The 17,926-nt window shown below is 48.6% G+C and overlaps 1 protein-coding gene and 1 long non-coding RNA gene across 2 annotated transcripts in view; both read left to right on the top strand.

Annotated features, from left to right (window-relative positions):
- LOC138350632 (uncharacterized) overlaps nt 1-17,926 on the top strand; it is a 199,898-nt gene that overhangs the window by 66,318 nt on the left and 115,654 nt on the right. The gene's annotated exons all lie outside the window — the stretch shown is intronic.
- Nucleotides 1-17,926, top strand: part of LOC138350634 (uncharacterized) — a 32,576-nt gene that overhangs the window by 585 nt on the left and 14,065 nt on the right. The window contains exon 2 of the long non-coding RNA XR_011222168.1: nt 17,220-17,272. This is a non-coding gene — a long non-coding RNA (uncharacterized lncRNA). The remainder of the gene's footprint in view (nt 1-17,219; nt 17,273-17,926) is intronic.

The raw sequence follows: 17,926 nt of genomic DNA, 5'->3' as shown, positions 1-17,926 counted from the left end.
AGTGGTGGTACACGGTCCCTTTATGTGTCAGTGGTGGTACGGGGTGTGGGGGAAACCTGACTCCAATAACTAATAATTAAATATATACTTCGATAGCTATGAAGGACCACCACTTTTTGAGAAAAAGTGGAAAACAAAATAAGACAATGGAAAAACTGATCCCAAGAACTAGTGTCCTATGGATCTTAGTGAAACTGTATTTCTTATATATATGGAGTCAAATTAACTTACACAAAACTGGGGGGTTACATGCTAAAAGATTAATACATCACTAGCATTATTCTGGTGCTGGTTCTTCACCAGAGTAAATAAAATAGGAAAGGAAATAAGGTTGAATATATAATATTAATTGGAGATAAATGCTCCTCAATATACTACTGAAATGTTGAACAGCATCAGTAAATCAATGGGTTAGTGTAATTGATCTCTTTGAGAGATCACTACTGTAACTACAGAGTTATTGCTACAGATAAAAAAGGGACAGCTTAGCTGTAAATCTAGTGAGGTGTAATCAGTTGCTACGCTCCACCGACGACGTGTTGCATAGGGCAAATTGTTGCACGGAACGGTGGGGAAGCCTAGCACCTCGGTTGGCGTCGCCTTGGTACTGAAAGGCAATTACATTGTAAAAATCTACATAATAAGTAACTACAAATACATCCTAAATTATGAGGATAATAGTGGAAATTATCAGCTAATATCTGAGCAATTTATATTCAAATACTGTAAATTCTCTTTGGAGAAAATAATGAAATTAATCATCTGTTTAGATGGTAAATTTACTAAGACACGTACGGGATTGTATTATTTGTTCTACGGCCTAACGACAACTAGCCTAAATGTTAATTGTGGCCACATAATAACAAAAAGGTAAACCTAGCTGCCGAGCCGCGTGTCCGTTGATGTGGAGACTTGAGCAATTCTTCGTCTTCCAGCTGCTGCTTGAAAGGCGTTGACTTTGGAATTGCTCATATGCTAGTCGGGGACACGGCTACTGTGCCAGATAACGTGGCACCGCTCTACTGGTCGTGGGAGCGAAATAAATGGGATCAAAACGTAGCTCTGCTACACGTTGTCAATGGCGTCCACACCGTGCTCTCGTCTAGTGACGCTCTCCCGTCTTCCCCCTCTTCCTTATTGCGCATGCGCGGCTCTCGATAGACATCTCGAGCGTAAATGTTTATGTATATATCGCAATTGACTAAGAAAGGAAGAGGTAGTGACGAGTATTAATATCACATTAAATTCTTCTGTGATAAAATAGAATTTCTCGTAACATAAATTGGCTTATTAAAGTTGTGCAACTAATCGAGGAAATTAAAGTAAAATCATTTACATTAAAGTAATTTCCTCTAGAATGTTTAATATCAACTAAATAAGGGAGTTCCAGTAAGTAGTAGTATACTACGAAATTAAACTTATTAGTGACTATTTTTAGTAAAGGAAATAATAAACTGGACTCTTGTTATAAATCCAACTAAATGTGGAGAGAATTCATGTTACTGCCTGACGTTCCTCACGTCAGCATTCTGACTAGGAAGAATCTGGCAATATGTGTAAATAAATCATGATAAAGATTAAATCTACAAGTTAGTAATTTTAGTAACTACTTGTGGTTAATACAAAGGTTGCATAAAATACAAAGATGTATAAAACTGTTGGTTATTTCCAACACGGGGGGGGGGTCCCTTTATGTGTCAGTAGTACCAGTGGTGGTACAGGGACCCCACATGTCACAGTGGTAGCCGTAGTAAAATAAGAAAGTGTTTACTTCTGCAGGAGGCTCCAGTGGGAGTGAGGATGGACTTGTGACTTGTTTTCAATGGTAACATAATGTGGGAGAAACTTGGGACAGGCGGAGGGCAGGAGTGGAGCCATTTTCAGATGTTTAAATGTTTCTTTAGTCCCAAGAGGGACTAAAGGAAGGTTGGCAATTGAAACAGTCAGGTCTGGTTGTACCAACAACACCACTTTCAGTTGGAGTTAACTGTTCAACCATTCTGTTGGACCGAAGACGGTAGGCCGTGGTGTGGTTGCGGGGGGGGGGGGGGGGGCTCCCAGGAACTGCTGCAGTTTCTAACATAAGTGTGACCCGAATTACAATCCTTGGTAGGAGACAATCGTTGCTGTGGGAACTCCAGTCCTAGAGACTGAACCATTGTAGAAACTAAGAACTACAAACACTGTCCTCATCTCCACCATTTGCTCTGGTCTCATCTTGAGACGTGGTGAGCGCATATGAATTTTGTATGAGCGCTCTCCATGTTGAGGAAGAGGGCCGCTGATCTCTTCATGAACCATCTCAAGTCTGACAGACATTCGTGGGAAATACTGCAGCGGCATCTGTGTGGTTGTGTGTATCTTTGATTGTTGACATTAAAAGCGGACATCAATGATGATTCCTGGCCATACCACCTACTTGTTCAGGAGGCCCGACGTATTCTGGATGCCAAGGTTAGCCAAGGAGTGGACAGCCGTGAAGCTTCTCTAACAATGTGTCTTTAGTATGTACAGCTGTAGGACACCAATGAGAGAAGTGTCTTAAGTAACAGTATCCTCGGACTTAAGCAAGGGTACAACACTGAGGTAAAGTGCTGAGGGAGAATTCACAGGTGTTGGGGGTACGAGCTCATACCACAGCGCTCTGCTAACCTCTGCAAAATCAATGTGAGACGTCGCATGGAGGATGGCACACAAACCAGGTCCAGAAATGGCAGTGGCGACGGCATATACATTTTCCCTTATATCCCAGGTAGTTGTTCTCATATCCGTATACGTACTATACAGTTATATCAACTTAGGGCTTTCTCATAGTTACCTTACCAAGTCAGGAATTGGGATATATTGCTCTAGTGTTCAGTGACTCACAGTGATTGGGAACTGCCCTTGACCACCAAATCGTTAAGTCAGTGGTGTGAAGTTGGTGAGGAAGTGAAAATAATGTCCCTATAGAAAATGACTGAAGTTTTGTGTAATTAATTATACCCTTTTCGAACGTACTGTATTTTGCCTCCACTGGTGTTAACAGTGTATCGTGGAGGAAGCGATTGGATATAATATATCATTAATGAACATATTGTAAGACCACTGCCATATTAGTGTCAGAGCCGTTGGTAGAGAGGCTGTTGGTGTACAGAACACTGGATGGGCAAGGAGGTTTAGATGAACTAGCTGCTAGAGATTAGCGAACACTTGCTTGGCATCTTGTTGCCTTTCATGACTGCCTACCCCATGCAATCCAAGCGAAGGTTTTGAGATGTTGGAAAAGTATTAGATAAATCTTATAAACACTCACTACACCCTGGAATTCAAATAGCTTCTTAGGAGTTGCGGGTCGTGAGAACTCTTGTAGAGCCTCATTCTTCTTCACCAATGACAGGATATCAATAGTAGGTACTTTGCGACCCAGGAAGTAGAGTTCAGGCACCTAAAAAAATGTATTTACCTTGCTTAATCTGGAGTCCATAGCTGTGAGTGAGTAGCAGAAGGTGTTGCCGATGTTCACCTGTGGAAGGACTCTCTCTGACGAGGCATTAATGTAGGCACAGCACTTGAAAAGGTCTCTGATGACTTGATCAATGAAATGTTGGAATGTCTGGACTATTTGACAGAGGCCAAATGGCATCAAAAACATTTTAAACTAGCCAAAAGATATAGTACTTACTATTCTGGGGACATACGCAGGATACACCAAGACTTGGTAAAATGCTCAAACTAAATATATTTTAGAGAAAGTGTTCGCTCCTTGCAGTTCGTTAAAGAAATCCTGAATGTGTGGGATCAGATTTTGGTCCAAAAGTTTCCTTACATTAGGGCTCTGTATTCCTACAAGGAAAGACATCTTCTGGGGTTGTCCTGGCAACCATAGGCAGTTGGAAGGCTCAGAAACTATTAGTACGTCTCACAACACACACAGCTAACAACTTGTTAGATTCTTCCTTGACCATCTCCCCTCCCTGTCCAACTCGTTGCTGCCGTGGAGGGGCTTGGTGGGCGGCTGCCGGAGTGTGGTGCTCCTTAGGGCGGTCCCCTGTCCTTTTGTAGCCTTGTGGTCCTGCTGCTGTCCTCGCGAATTTTGCTGGGCGCCTTTTCCTATTCCTTCTGTTTCGTTTTTCTCCCCCCTCTTCTCCTATCTGCTTGTCGTTTCCTGCCGACCTTTTGCTTGTTTTGATTATTCCTTTGGACTTCTTCTATTTTGACGCCCGGGTATTTGAGGAAGCATATTCTTGCACCCGTAGAACTGTAGTACCTAACGTCGCGAGCGAGGGGAACCTTTTATTGTCAATCCTCCTTTCATCACTGAACCCCGCTCTCGACGGAGTCACGGTTCTTAAGGTTGCGTTTGTGGGGTATATACTCACGACGCACCCCTGGGGGGCCCCGGCAAGATCGGCGATAGTTTCTTGTTGGGTGTCCTGCCTCTAATTGTGGCTCCATGGTAGGTGTGGGGGTACATTCGTGAATGAAAGTTTTTTCCTCGTTTTCATGACTGACAATGTTTCCCTTGTTCCTTCCCAGGCTCGTGGGGTGGGCGATCAAGCCCCCGAGTCGGACTGTGTTGGAAGACCAGGCCCTGTAGCCCCCGCTGCACTGGGCCCCGCCGGCCTGACTGCTCCCCCCAGCTCCGCTCCCTCCTCTGCGGTAGGGTCGACTCCCCAGCCTCCAGTGGTGACCACCTCGTCCCCTGGCATGGCTTTCTCTCTTTGTGACTACTGCGACTTTTACCCCCTCTCTCTCTCTCTGGGGGGTTCTCAACGCCGTCCCCGCCACGGCCGCACTCGCATGATCCCTTCCCGTAATAGTACTTACAATGCCTTGTTTGGTCCCGCTACGTGGGCTAAATACTTTGATCTCCACCATCTGGATTCTACTCCTCCTGACGATTTCTCCCTCCATAAACACCTTTTTGGTTCAGTAGAAGCCTCTGTTACTTTTAACTCCACCAGTTATAGTACGCCTGTTGTCGCTGCTCTTTCTCATGATGCAGCTACTTGCTTAGCCGCTTTGTTCTGCATTGGAGAGACCCCTGTTCGGGTCTCCAAAAACGCTCAGTTAAATGCCAGTCTTGGCACTGTTCTCCTCCCACACCATGTTGCAACTGGTGTTCGGGACCTCAAAGATTGCCATGAGGATATTAAACATATCCTCGAAGCCCAAGGCCATTCTATCCTCCAGGTGGACACGTTTACTCGACCCCCTCGTGGTCGTCGCTGTCAGCCCCTTCGAGTTGTAAAAATCACCTTTGATAGTAGGGCCCTTCCACCCTCTATTATTCTTGCTGGTGCCAGATGCTCCGTTCAGGAGTACATTCCCTCTCCTAGACTTTGCAATAAGTGTTGGAAGTTCGGGTACGGTGTCCTCAAATGCACCAGTACTGTGCATCTGTGCCCCTTGTGTGGGGACGATAGTCATTCTAAGTCCGAGTGCCTTCTCCCCAGGCTCGCTGCCTCAATTGCGGTGAAGCCCATCCTACCTTCTCACGCTCGTGTATGCACTACAAAATCGAGAAAGCCGTCCTCAACTTGAAGCACTGTGATCGTCTGTCTTTTCTTGAAGCGAGACGCCAAGTTCGTCGTCTCACCCCCTTTTGCGGGCATCTCCTACGCTCGTGTGTTGCGTTCTACCTCTCCTCGTCCTTCCCGTCTCCCTCAGTCTCACAACCGTTTCCAGGCCTTAAAGCCGACCACACCCACCACCTCCTCTCTTATTCCTTTGCCTCCTGTCCTGGATAGTCTCCCTCCCGGTTCTCCATCTGGGGTTTCCCCCTTCCTACCCAGTCCACCATATCTCCTTTGTCTTCTTCCCTATCTCCTCCCACTCTTTCTTCCCTATCTCCTCCCACTCTTTCTTCCCGACCCTCCCTCCAGTCTCTTGACCCTCCACGCCACCTGTCTGTCCATTCTGATATCCATCATCCTCCCAGCAATCTTCGTGTTGTTCGCTCTCGTTCCTCTTCTCCTGCTGAGACCATTGAGTCTGTCGCCCAGTACGTTGTTACTGGAACGCCTGTCTATTCGAGTCAGAAACGTAAGCCTGGCTCCTCTCCAGCGGGTAAGAAGGTTTCGCTTTCTTCCTCACCCCCTCCCTCTTACTCTGTCACTACATCCCCTCCCAATTCAGTGGTCGAACCCCCTGTGTCTGATATGGAGGTTTCTTCCGCCCCCGATTCCCTCTCTGTTGCTGCCCTTCCTGAGGTGCACTCCCTGATTTCTGCCCCCCCTCCTCCAACTGTCTTTGCCTGCCCCTCATAGTTGTCTCCTCTTCCTCTGGACCCCGTCAGTCCGCCTCTGGTCTGTTCTCTCACTCCCTTCCCTCTCTCCTTACTAAGTTTACCCATGCCCCCTAACCCTGATTTTGCCGACCCTACTCCTGATCCAGACACTGATCCTGATCTTGAGATTCTTTAATAAACTGTGTTCCTCTTTACCTTTATTTATTTCTTGTTCTCTGTTACTGTCCTTTCTCTTTGATAATGTCTATTCTTCAGTGGAATATGCGTGGATTTTATGCCAACTTCAGATGAACTCCAACTTCTCATTACACAGTTTACACCACTTTGTGTTTGTCTCCAGGAACCAATGCTTGGTGCTGGTCCTAGTCACTTTCGTGGTTTTTCCTTTCTTCTTCCCTCCCCCCCAGCTCTTGCTGGGGCCCATAACTCTACTGCTCTCTTAATTCATTCTGATATTCCCTTCGTCCCCCTACTTCTTCCGTCACCTATCCATTGTTCTGCTGCCCGTGTTTTTGTGGGTAAATGGTATACAGTCTGTTCCGTTTATCTCCCTCCGAATGTCCCTCTTTCCCTTCCTTATCTTAAGTACCTCCTGGTCTACTTGCCAGAGTCAGTGCTCCTTTTGGGTGATTTCAACTGTTGACATTCCCTCTGGGGTGATGTTCTGACAAACACCCGAGGCCGTCTTCTTGAACCGTTTGTCCTCGCTTCTTCTCTATCTCTTTTGAATTCTGGTGAGCCCACTCATGTGGACTCTCGAACTCGCACCCTTTCCTGTCTTGATCTTTTCTCTCTGCTCGTTGTCCCTTTACTTAGATTTCACGTGGCAGGTTCTCGATGACCTCCATAACAGTGATCATTTCCCCATCCTCGTTTCCTTTTTCTCTTTCCACCCTCTCCTTTCCTTCCTTAGGTGGCAGTTTGCCAAGGCTGACTGGTGCCTATTCACCCTCCTTGCTACTCTCTCTGACCTCTTCTCTCTGCCTCTTCCTCGCGACCTCCTCCTTTTTTATGACACTGTCTTCAATGCTGCCCTCTGCTCTATCCCTCGCTCTTCCTCCAGGGTCACACGGAAGTGTGTTTCCTGGTGGAATGCGGACTGTGCTCGGGCTGTCCGCTGTAAGCGTGCAGCCTGGAAAAAATACCGCCGCCGGCAGACGGCTGATTCTTTTATTCTCTTTTGGAAGGCAAGTGCGGTGGCCCGTAGGACCATCCGTACAGTTAAACGTTAGAGTTGGAAATCTTATGTTTCCACCATTACGTCCGATTCTCCTCTACCGCAGATCTGGAAGAAGATCCGCAAGATTGCGGGCAAGTTCGTTCCAGATGTCTCGCCGGTTCTCCACCTCCGTGGAACTCTTGTGGAGGATCCAGTGAAGGTCGCGGCTGAACTGGGTTCCCACTTTTCTTCTGTTAGCTCTGGTTCTCATCTTCCTCAATCCTTACTTCTTTGTAAGCCTGTTCTTGAATCTTATCCTTTAGATTTCCACACTCATCTCCGCCTTCCTTTTAATGATCCTTTCTCTCTTTCTGAACTTCAGTCTGCCCTGGCCCTCTGCAGATCTATGGCGGCGGGCTCGGATGACGTTCATTACAAGATGCTTCGCCATCTCCCTCTGTGCACGTTTCAGTATTTACTGAATCTGTATAACCAGGTCTGGGAATCGTCGTCCGTCCCTGAGGACTGGCTCGATGCCGTTGTACTCCCTATTCGGAAACCAAGGTCTCTCGGTACGTCCCCTAAGGATTTCCGCCCTATTGCTCTCACGAGTTGTGTTTGCAAGCTGTTCGAGCGTATGGTAAATGTCCATCTGATGTGGTTCTTGGAACACCATCACCACCTCTCTCCTTCTCAATTTGGTTTTCGCAAATGCTGCAGCACGACTGATGTCCTGGTGAACTTGGAGGTCTATATTCGTACTGCTTTTGCTGCGAAGACCTCCGTTGTTGCTGTCTTTTTTGACTTGGACCCCCTCCCCTTCCGGCCCGTTGGCGTCGTGAGGGGGCTTGGTGGACGGCTGCCGGAGTGTGATGCTCCGTTGGGCAGTCCTCTGTCCTTTTCTGGCCTTGCACTCCTGCTGCTGTCTTCTCCAATTGTGCCGGATCGCTTTTCCTTTTCCTTATGTTTCGTTTTTCTCCCCCCTCTTCTCCTATCTGCTTGTCGTTTCCTGCCGACCTTTTGCTTGTTTTGGATTATTTCTTTGGACTTCTTCTATTTTGACGCCCGGGTGCTTGAGGAGGCATACTCTTGCACCCGTAGAACTGTAGTACCCGACGTCTCGAGCGAGGGGAACCTTTTATTGTCAATCCCCCTTTCGTCGCTGAACCCGATCTCGACGGACTGACGGTTCTTAAGGTGGCGTTTGTGGGGCGTATACTCACGACGCACTCCTAGGGGGCCCCGGCGTGATCAGCGATAGCTTCCTGTTGGGTGTCCTGCCTCTAATTGTGGCTCCATGGTGGGTATGGGGGCACATTCGTGGATGAATTTGTCACTTTTCGTCTCTATGTCGTTGAATGTTTCCGTTGTACCCTCTCAGGCTCGTGGGGTGGGCGACCAAGCCCCCGAGTCGGCCTGTATTGGAAGACCAGGCTCTGTAGCTCCCGCTGCGTTGGGCCCCGACCTTGCTCCTCCTTTGACCGTCCTGACTTCTTCCCCCAGCTCCCCTCCCTCCTCTGAGGTTGGGTCGAGCCTCCAGCCCCCGGTGGTGACCACTTCGTCCCCTGGTGTGGCTAAGTCTTTCGTTGTGACTACTGCGCCTTTTGACCCCTCTCTCTCTAGGGGTTCTCAACGCCGTTCGCGCCCCATCCGCACTCGCTCGATTCCTTCCCGTGCTGATGCGTATCAGGCCTTGTTTGGTCCTGCTTCATGGGCCAAATACTTTGATCTCCTCCCTCTTGATTCTGCGCCTCCTGACGATTTCTCCCTCCATCGGCATCTTGTAGATTCCGTGGATGCGTGTGTTACTTTCAACCCCACTCGTCTCAGTACACGTGTCGTTGCTGCTCCTTCTCAGGATGCGGCTTCCCGCTTGGCTGCCTTATCTTGCCTTGGCGAGATCCCTGTTCGGGTCTCCAAGAACGTTCAGATGAATTCCAGTGTTGGCACTATTCTCCTCCCACCCCATGTTGCAACCGGTGTTCGGAATCTGCAGGATTGCCACGATGATATTCGGCATATCCTTGATGCCCAAGGCCATTCTGTCCTCCAGGTTGACTCGTTTACTCGTCCCCCTCGTGGTCGTCGACGTCAACCCCTTCGCGTTGTGAAGATCACCTTTGATGGTAGGACCCTTCCATCCTCTGTCATTCTTGCTGGTGCTAGGTGCTCTGTCCAGGAGTATATTCCTTCTCCTCGACTTTGTAATAAGTGCTGGAGGTTTGGGCATGGTGCCCTCCGCTGCTCTGGGACTGTCTCTCTCTGTCCTTTGTGTGGGAGTGAAGGTCACTCTAAGTCGGAGTGCACTTCTCCCCAAGCTCGCTGCCTCAACTGCGGTGAGGCCCATCCTACGTTCTCCCGTGCCTGTGTCCATTACAAGCTTGAGGCGGCCGTCCTTAACCTGAAGCACCGGGAGCGTTTGTCTTTTCCTGAGGCGAGGCGCCAGGTTCGCCGGCTCCCGCCTTATACTAACATCTCTTATGCTCGCGTGTTGCGCTCTTCCTCTCCTCGTCCTTCCCCCCTTCCTCAGACTCTCAACCGTTTCCGGGCCTTGGACCCTGATACGCCCACTGCCCCCTCCTCTGTTCCTTTGAGTTCTTTCCCGAGGGGTCCCCCTCCTGGTCCTCTGTCTGGGGTTCCCCTTCTTTCCACCCGGTCTGTCATGTCTCCTGTGTCTTCTTCCTCGTCCCCCTCCGATCCTCCTTCCCATCCTCTTCCTCCATCTCTCGGCTCTCCCCGCCGCCTGTCGGTGCAGGCGGATGTCCATCGCTCTCCTAACGGCCGTCGTGTGTGCTCTCGTTCGGCTTCTCCTGTTGAGACGCTGGAATCCGTTGCCCGGTACGTAGTTGCTGGGACACCTGTCTCTTTAAGTCAGAAGCGTAAGCCTGGCTCCTCTCCTTCCTCTTCCCCGGCGGGTAAGAAGGCTTCGCTTTCTTCCTTAGCTCCTACTTCTGGCTCTGTTGCTCCTTCCCCTCCCGTTTCAGTGGTTGCACCCCCTGTTCCTGCTATGGAGGTTTCTTTGGCCCCTGCTTCCCTTTCGGTTGCTGCTCTTGCTGGGGTGCGCTCCCCTCTTTCTACTCCCCCTCTTCCTACTGCTGTCCTTGACCGCTCCTCTCCGTTGTCTCCTCCTCTTCCTCCTCCTCCTCCGGACCCCGCCCGCCCACCTCTGATCTGTTCTCCCGTTTCCTTCCCTCCGTCTTTGCTCAGTTTACCCATGCCCCCTAACCCTGACTTTGCTGACCCTGATCCCGACCCTGATATTCTTTAACGTGCTCTGTCGCTCTTTCGCCTTTGTTTCTTCCTTGTTCTCTGTTTTTGTCCTTTCTCTTCCCGTCGTTGTCCATTCTTCAATGGAACGTTCGAGGTTATTACGCCAATTTCCTCGAACTCCAACTTCTGATTTCGCGGTTTTCGCCCCTTTGTGTCTGTCTCCAGGAGCCAATGCTTGGTGCTCGTCCTGGTCGTTTTCGTGGCTATTCCTTTCTCTCCCCCCCCCCCCCAGCCATTGCTGGGGCTTCTAATTCTTCTGCTCTCTTGATTCGTGCGGATGTTCCCTTTGTTCCTTTACTTTTTCCTTCGCCTCTCCATTGTTCTGCTGCTCGTATCTTTGTGGGGAAATGGTACACAGTTTGTTCCATTTATCTCCCCCCGAGTGTCCCGCTCTCTCTTCCTGATTTGAAACACCTCCTAGACTCCTTGCCGGAGCCTGTGCTCCTGCTGGGTGACTTCAATTGTCGTCATTCTCTTTGGGGTGACGTTCTGACGAATACCCGGGGTCGCCTCCTTGAGCCGTTTCTCCTATCTTCTTCCCTGTCTCTTCTGAATTCTGGTGAGCCCACTCATTTGGACTCTCGGACTCGCACCCTTTCTTGTCTTGATCTTTCTCTCTGCTCTTCTTCTCTTTACTTAGATTTCACGTGGCAGGTTCTTGATGACCTCCATGGAAGTGATCATTTCCCCATCCTTGTTTCCTTTTTCTCTTTTCGCCCTTCCCTCTCTTTCCCTAGGTGGCAGTTTGCTAAGGCAGACTGGACCCTATTTACCCTCAGTGCTGCTCTCTCTGACCTCTCCCTTCTGCCTCTCTCTCGCGCTCTCCTCCTTTTTCATGACACTGTCTTCAACGCTGCCCTCCGCTCTATTCCTCGCTCTTCCTCTCGGGGTCCGCGGAAGTGCGTTCCCTGGTGGAATGCGGACTGTGCTCGGGCTGTCCGCTGTAAGCGTGCAGCCTGGAAGAGGCACCGCCGTAGGCAGACGACCGATTCTTTTCTTTTCTTTCGGAAAGCGAGTGCGGTGGCCCGTAGGGCCATCCGTACGGCTAAACGTGGATGTTGGGCATCTTATGTCTCAACACTTACGTCCGAAACCCCTCTGGCCCAGATCTGGAAGCGCATCCGCAAGATAGCGGGTAAGTTCGTTCCCGATGTTTCACCGGTCCTTCACCTCCATGATACTCTTGTGGCGGACCCGTTGCAGGTCGCTTCCGAACTGGGTTCCCACTTTTCTTCTGTTAGCTCTGGTCTTCATCTTCCCCAATCTTTCCTTCTTCGTAAACCTGTCCTTGAGTCTCGTCCTTTAGATTTCTGCACTCATCTTCAGCTTCCCTATAATGATCCCTTCTCTCTCTCTGAACTTCGTTCTGCTCTGGCCCTCTGCGGTTCTACGGCGGCGGGCTCCGATGGTATTCATTATGAGATGCTTCGCCATCTCCCTCCGAGCACGTCTCAGTATTTACTGAGTCTGTATAATCGGATCTGGGAGTCGTCGTCAGTCCCTGAGGACTGGCTCGATGCCGTTGTCCTCCCTGTTCGCAAACCGGGGTCTCTGGGTACTTCCCCTAAGGACTTTCGCCCTATTGCTCTCACAAGTTGTGTCTGCAAACTTTTTGAACGTATGGTTAACGTTCGTCTGATGTGGTTCCTGGAACACCATCACCTCCTCTCCCCTTCTCAATTTGGTTTCCGCAAGTGCCGCAGCACGACAGATGTCCTGGTGAACTTGGAGGTCTATATTCGTACTGCTTTTGCTGCGAAGACCTCCGTTGTTGCCGTCCTTTTTGACCTGGAAAAGGCTTACGACACCACTTGGCGTTATCATATCCTATCTCAACTTCATTCTTTTGGCCTTCGTGGTCATCTCCCTCTCTTTCTCCGCAGCTTCCTCTCTCGTCGTTCCTTTCGGGTGCGCCTTGGTACCGCTCTCTCTCCCTCTTTTCAGCAATACGAAGGTGTGCCCCAGGGTAGTGTTCTGAGCACTACTCTTTTTCTGGTTGCCCTCAATGGTTTTCTTTCCTCTCTTCCTTCTGGTGTCTTCTCCGCTCTCTATGTCGATGATCTTACCCTTTGTTGTCAGGGTGATGATTCGCCTCTCCTTCAACGCCGGCTTCAACTTGCAATTGATGCCGTGTCGTCTTGGGCCACTGATCATGGCTTCAAGTTCTCTACTTCTAAGACTTGTGCCATGACATTTACGCGGAAACGGGTTGTTCTTCGTCCCTCTTTGTCACTTAATGGTCATCCCCTTGAATACAAAGATTCCGCGAAGCTTTTGGGGTTATTCCTTGACACTCGTTTGTCTTGGTCTCCCCATATCTCTTACCTCCGTGTTGAGTGCTCTAAGGCCCTTACCCTCCTTCGGGTCTTGTCCCATACTTCTTGGGGGGCAGATAGGCGCACTCTCCTTGCTTTACATTCTTCTCTCGTCCTGTCTAAGCTCGATTATGGTTGCCCTGCTTACTCGTCTGCTTCTCCTTCTACTCTTCGCCGTCTTGATGCTTTGCACCATACTGGGTTGCGCCTCAGTTCTGGTGCCTTTCGTTCGACTCCCGTCCTTAGCTTGTATGTTGACACTGGCTTCCTGTCTCTCCAGGACCGCCGTGATCGCTACTGTCTTCGCTATCTTGCGCGGTCCTTGCAACATCCTTCCTCTCGCCTCTGTCGTGCTTTAACTTTTACCCCTCCTGCGGTTCCTGTTCCTCTTCACCACCTCCCTCTTTCTGTCCGGTTATCTCGCCTGCAGGATTCTCTTTCCGTTCGTATTTCTGATGTTTCTCCTCGTGTTGTTCCTTCTTTGCCCCCGTGGAGGGTCCCTCTTCCGCGGTTTTGTACTTCCTTGACCCGTGTCACTAAAGCTTTTACCCCTCCTACGGTTCTAAAACGCCTTTTCCTCGAGCACTTTTCTTCTCACTCCCGCTCCGTTTCTGTCTTCACCGATGGGTCTAAGTCAGCGGACGGTGTTGGCTACTCTGTTGTTTTTCCTGATCGCACTTATATGTGTCGCTTGCCTCCGGAGACTAGCATCTTTACAGCGGAACTTTATGCTATTCTCTATGCTCTTCGTCTCCTACTTTCTCGTTGTCAGTCTTCCTTTGTTGTTGTTGTTGACTCTCGTAGTGCCCTCATGGCTCTCGGGTCCTTTAATCCAGTTCATCCAGTGGTTGTCGAGATCCAGCATTGGCTGTTTCTCGTTCATAGTAAATTTAAGTCGGTTGAGTTTTGTTGGGTTCCCAGCCATATTGGTGTGTCTTTAAATGAGCGTGCGGATGCTGCCGCCAAGGAAGCTGTCCGCTCTTGTCCCATCTCTCGTAAGGGCATTCCGTATTCCGACTTTTACCCGGTTATCCATTCCTCAGTCCTTACCCGTTGGCAGGCTTCTTGGTTGTCTGTTACTGGTAACAAGCTACGTACTCTTAAATGTTGTGTTTCCTCGTGGCAGTCCTCCTTCCACCGTAACCGGCGGTGGGAAACAGCTCTGGCGAGGTTGCGTATTGGCCATACTCGCTTAACCCATGGTCACTTGATGGAGCGCCGCCCTGCTCCTTATTGTCCTAGTTGCATTGTCCCTCTTACGGTCGTGCATGTCCTTCTTGAATGTCCTGACTTCCAGGACGAGCGTATGTTTTGCTTTCCGACCGCCCCTCGCGGTCACCTGTCCCTCGATAGAATTCTTGGTGACTCGGATACTTTTGATATCGTTCGCCTTATGCGTTTTTGTTCTCGTATTGGCATCCTTGGTGATATTTAGCGCCCTCTGATTATTTTGCGTATTTGATGGTGCTACATAGCCTTCCCGGTTTGGTGCCTTCTTTTGATAATTACTTACTTACTTTTGACTTGGAAAAGGCTTATGACACGACTTGGAGATACCATATTCTGTCCCAACTTCGTTCTTTTGGCCTTCGTGGTAATCTCCCTCTCTTCCTTCAAAGCTTTCTCTCTTGTTGTACCTTTTGAGTCAGGCTTGGTGCCACTCTCTCTGCCTCTTTTCGGCAGTATGAAGGTGTGCCCCAAGGTAGTGTTCTGAGTACTACTCTTTTTCTGGTTGCCCTCAATGGTCTTCTTTCCTCCCTTCCTTCTGGCATCTTCTCCGCTCTTTATGTTGACGATCTTACTCTTTCCTGTCGGGGTGCTGATTCGCCTTTCCGTCAACGGCGGCTTCAACTTGCGATTGATGCCGTGTCATCTTGGGCCACCAATCATGACTTCAAGTTTTCTACTACTAAGACTTGTGCCATGATTTTTACTCAGAAGCGGGTTGTTCTTCGTCCCTCTTTGTCACTTTATGGTCATCCCCTTGAGTACAAAGATTCCACGAAGCTTTTGGGGTTGTTCTTTGACACTCATTTGTCTTGGTTGCCCCGTGTCTCTTACCTTCATGTTGAATGTTCTAAGGCCCTTAACCTACTTAAGGTTTTGTCCCGTACTTCTTGGAGAGCGGATATGTGCAAGCTCCTCTATTTGCATTTCTCTCTCGTCTTGTCTAAGCTCGATTATGGTTGCCCTGCATACTCTTCTGCTTCTCCTACTCTTTGCCGTCTTGATCCTTTGCACCATACTGGGTTGCGCCTCAGCTCTGGTGTTTTTAGTTCAACTCCTACCCTCACCTTGTACGCTGACACTGGCTTTCTGTCTCTCCAGGACCGCCGTAATCGCTACAGTCTTCGCTATCTTGCGCGATCCTTACAGCATCCTCACTCACGCCTCTATCGTGCTTTGACTTTTAACCCTCCTGTAGTTTCTCTTCCTCTTCACCACCTTCCTCTTTCTGTCCGTTTGTCTCCCTTAAAAGATTCTCTTTCGGTTCGTATTACTAATGTTTCTCGTATTGTTTCGTCCTTGCCCCCGTGGAGGGTCCCCATTCCCAAATTTTGAACTTCTCTGACCCGCATCACAATAGCTTTTACCCCCCTCCTACAGTTCTGAAACGCCTCTTCCTTGTGCACTTTTCTTCTCACTCCCACTCCGTTCCCATCTTCACCGACAGGTCAAATTTTGCTGACGGTGTGGGCTACTGTTTTTTTTCCTGACTACACTTATATGTGTCACCTTCCTCCGGAGGCTAGCATCTTCACAGCAGAACTCTATGCTATTCTCTATGCTCTTCGTCTCCTGCTTTTCCGGTGTCAATCCTCCTTCATGGTGGTAGTTGACTCTCGTAGTACCCTCATGGCTTTAGGGTCCTTTAATCCGGTCCACCCGGTGGTCATCGAGATTCAACATTGGCTGTTTCTTATCTCCAGTAAATTTAAGTCGGTTACGTTTTGCTGGGTTCCCAGCCATGCTGGTGTCTCTTTAAATGAGCGTGCAGATGCTGCTGCTAAGGACGCTATCCGCACTTGTCCCATCTCCCATAAAGGTACTCCTTATTCCAACTTTTACCCAGTTATTCATGCCTCCATCTTTGCCCGCTGGCAGAGTTGTTGGTCTTCTGTTATTGGTAACAAACTGCGTACTCTTAAGAGTTGTGTCCCAGTGGCCTTCCTCCTACCACCTTAACCAACGGTGGGACAAGGCTCTGGCTAGGTTACGTATTGGCCAAACCTGTTTAATTCACGGTCACTTAATGGAGCGCCGCCCTGTTCCTTATTGTCCAAATTGCATTGTCCCTCTTACGGTCGTACATATCCTTGTTGAATGTCCTGACTTCCAGGACGAGCGTGTGTCTTGTTTTCCGACTATCCCCCGCGGTCGCTTGTCCCTCGATAGAATTCTTGGCGACTCGGATACTTTTGATATCATTCGCCTTATGCGTTTTTGTTCTCGTGTTGGCATTTTTGGTAATATTTAGCGCCCTCTGATTATCCTGTACATTTAATGGTGCTACACAGCCTTCCCGGTTTGGTGCCTTCTATTGATAATTACATACTTCCTTGACCATCTGGAATCATTCTGGTTGTAGGCAGACCTGAGGTACATTATGAAGGAAGACTTAAGTGATTAAATTTGGCCTCTTGTGCGTGAGGCCCGGTGATGTCCTTGAATCCAGCACAGGTTCTGCTGGGCTGGTGATGTACTCAGTGCCAAGCTGGTGAGCAATCATTGAGTGGCGATCATCCACTAGAGACTACCACATGCCAGTGGTAGCCAGTGCCAGGTAGGTCCTTCCGTGGAGTGCTAGGTGGCTTGCCCACTGGAAGAGGTTGAACAGAAATCTCCCCGTCTCAAGAGGCAACATCACTGACAGATAGAATCGAACGTACACACAGTGAATTAGCCAGGTAGCAATATCTATGCCTTAGAATAACAGCTACCTGCTGAAAAAAATAGATTCTAGATAACCGTATCGTTATACAGATATGATTTTTTTTAAGATTAAGCTGTATCAGAGGTCTCTCAAGAGGCAGTTTCACGTTGGTCACATATCTGATGGTGGATAAGGAGTGTATTGTTTATTATTTTATAGTTTTAGGTGTCGCATTATATCAGTATTATTTTGTAATGCCTAATATATCATTGTTTGAATACATGCTGTCTTCAGGATTAAATTCAAAATACATATATACATATAAATATATATGCATCACAATAATTTTTTTCCTCTTATAACTTATAGACCTTCCGTATAAAACTACAAGAAACGCAGACGAAAGACACCAATTTAGAGAGGTACGTTGAGTTGTTCTATATTCTTTGTAGTAGTTTGTTGTATATTTATGTTACTAATCACCCAAGTACTGTACAAGGTTCATTGATGAATGGTTTAACAGAACTTCATGTCAACAAATCAAACACCGAACAGTTGATATAATCATTTTTAAAACAGTTTATAGCTGTTGTTAAAGTGAGTTTAAGTGTGAGTTGTATTATAAGTAGCCTCATTCAACAGCCTAGTGCTGCCGAATAATTAGTTATATCATTATTTGTGTCGAGGTAAAGATAGCCAGTGTATTATACATGAACAAATCCACAAGGGCCGTGACGAGGATTCGAACCTGCGTCCGGGAGCATCCCAGACACTGCCTAAATCGACTGAGCTATGACAGGGTTAAATATGTTGAAACCGAAGTTCTACTGAACTTACTGGATCCCGTAGCCTCTCCGAGGCATAAACCAGGGTTTTACACAACTCCCCCCTGCACCCGAGCTATGTCTTGTGGATTTGTTCATTTGATGCATCACGTTAGTGTGATCTCTGTGTGTATTATACATGTTAGGCTTATACAGAGGTTCCCCCCCTTCAAGGTACTGATCCTCCCCAGGATGCAACCCCACAACAGTTGACTAACTCCCGGGGACCTATTTACTGCTAGGGGAACAGAG

The sequence above is a fragment of the Procambarus clarkii genome, chromosome 46 (genome assembly GCF_040958095.1).
Source record: "Procambarus clarkii isolate CNS0578487 chromosome 46, FALCON_Pclarkii_2.0, whole genome shotgun sequence".
Taxonomy (NCBI): domain Eukaryota; kingdom Metazoa; phylum Arthropoda; class Malacostraca; order Decapoda; family Cambaridae; genus Procambarus; species Procambarus clarkii.
This window is presented reverse-complemented; position numbering and strand designations above follow the sequence as displayed.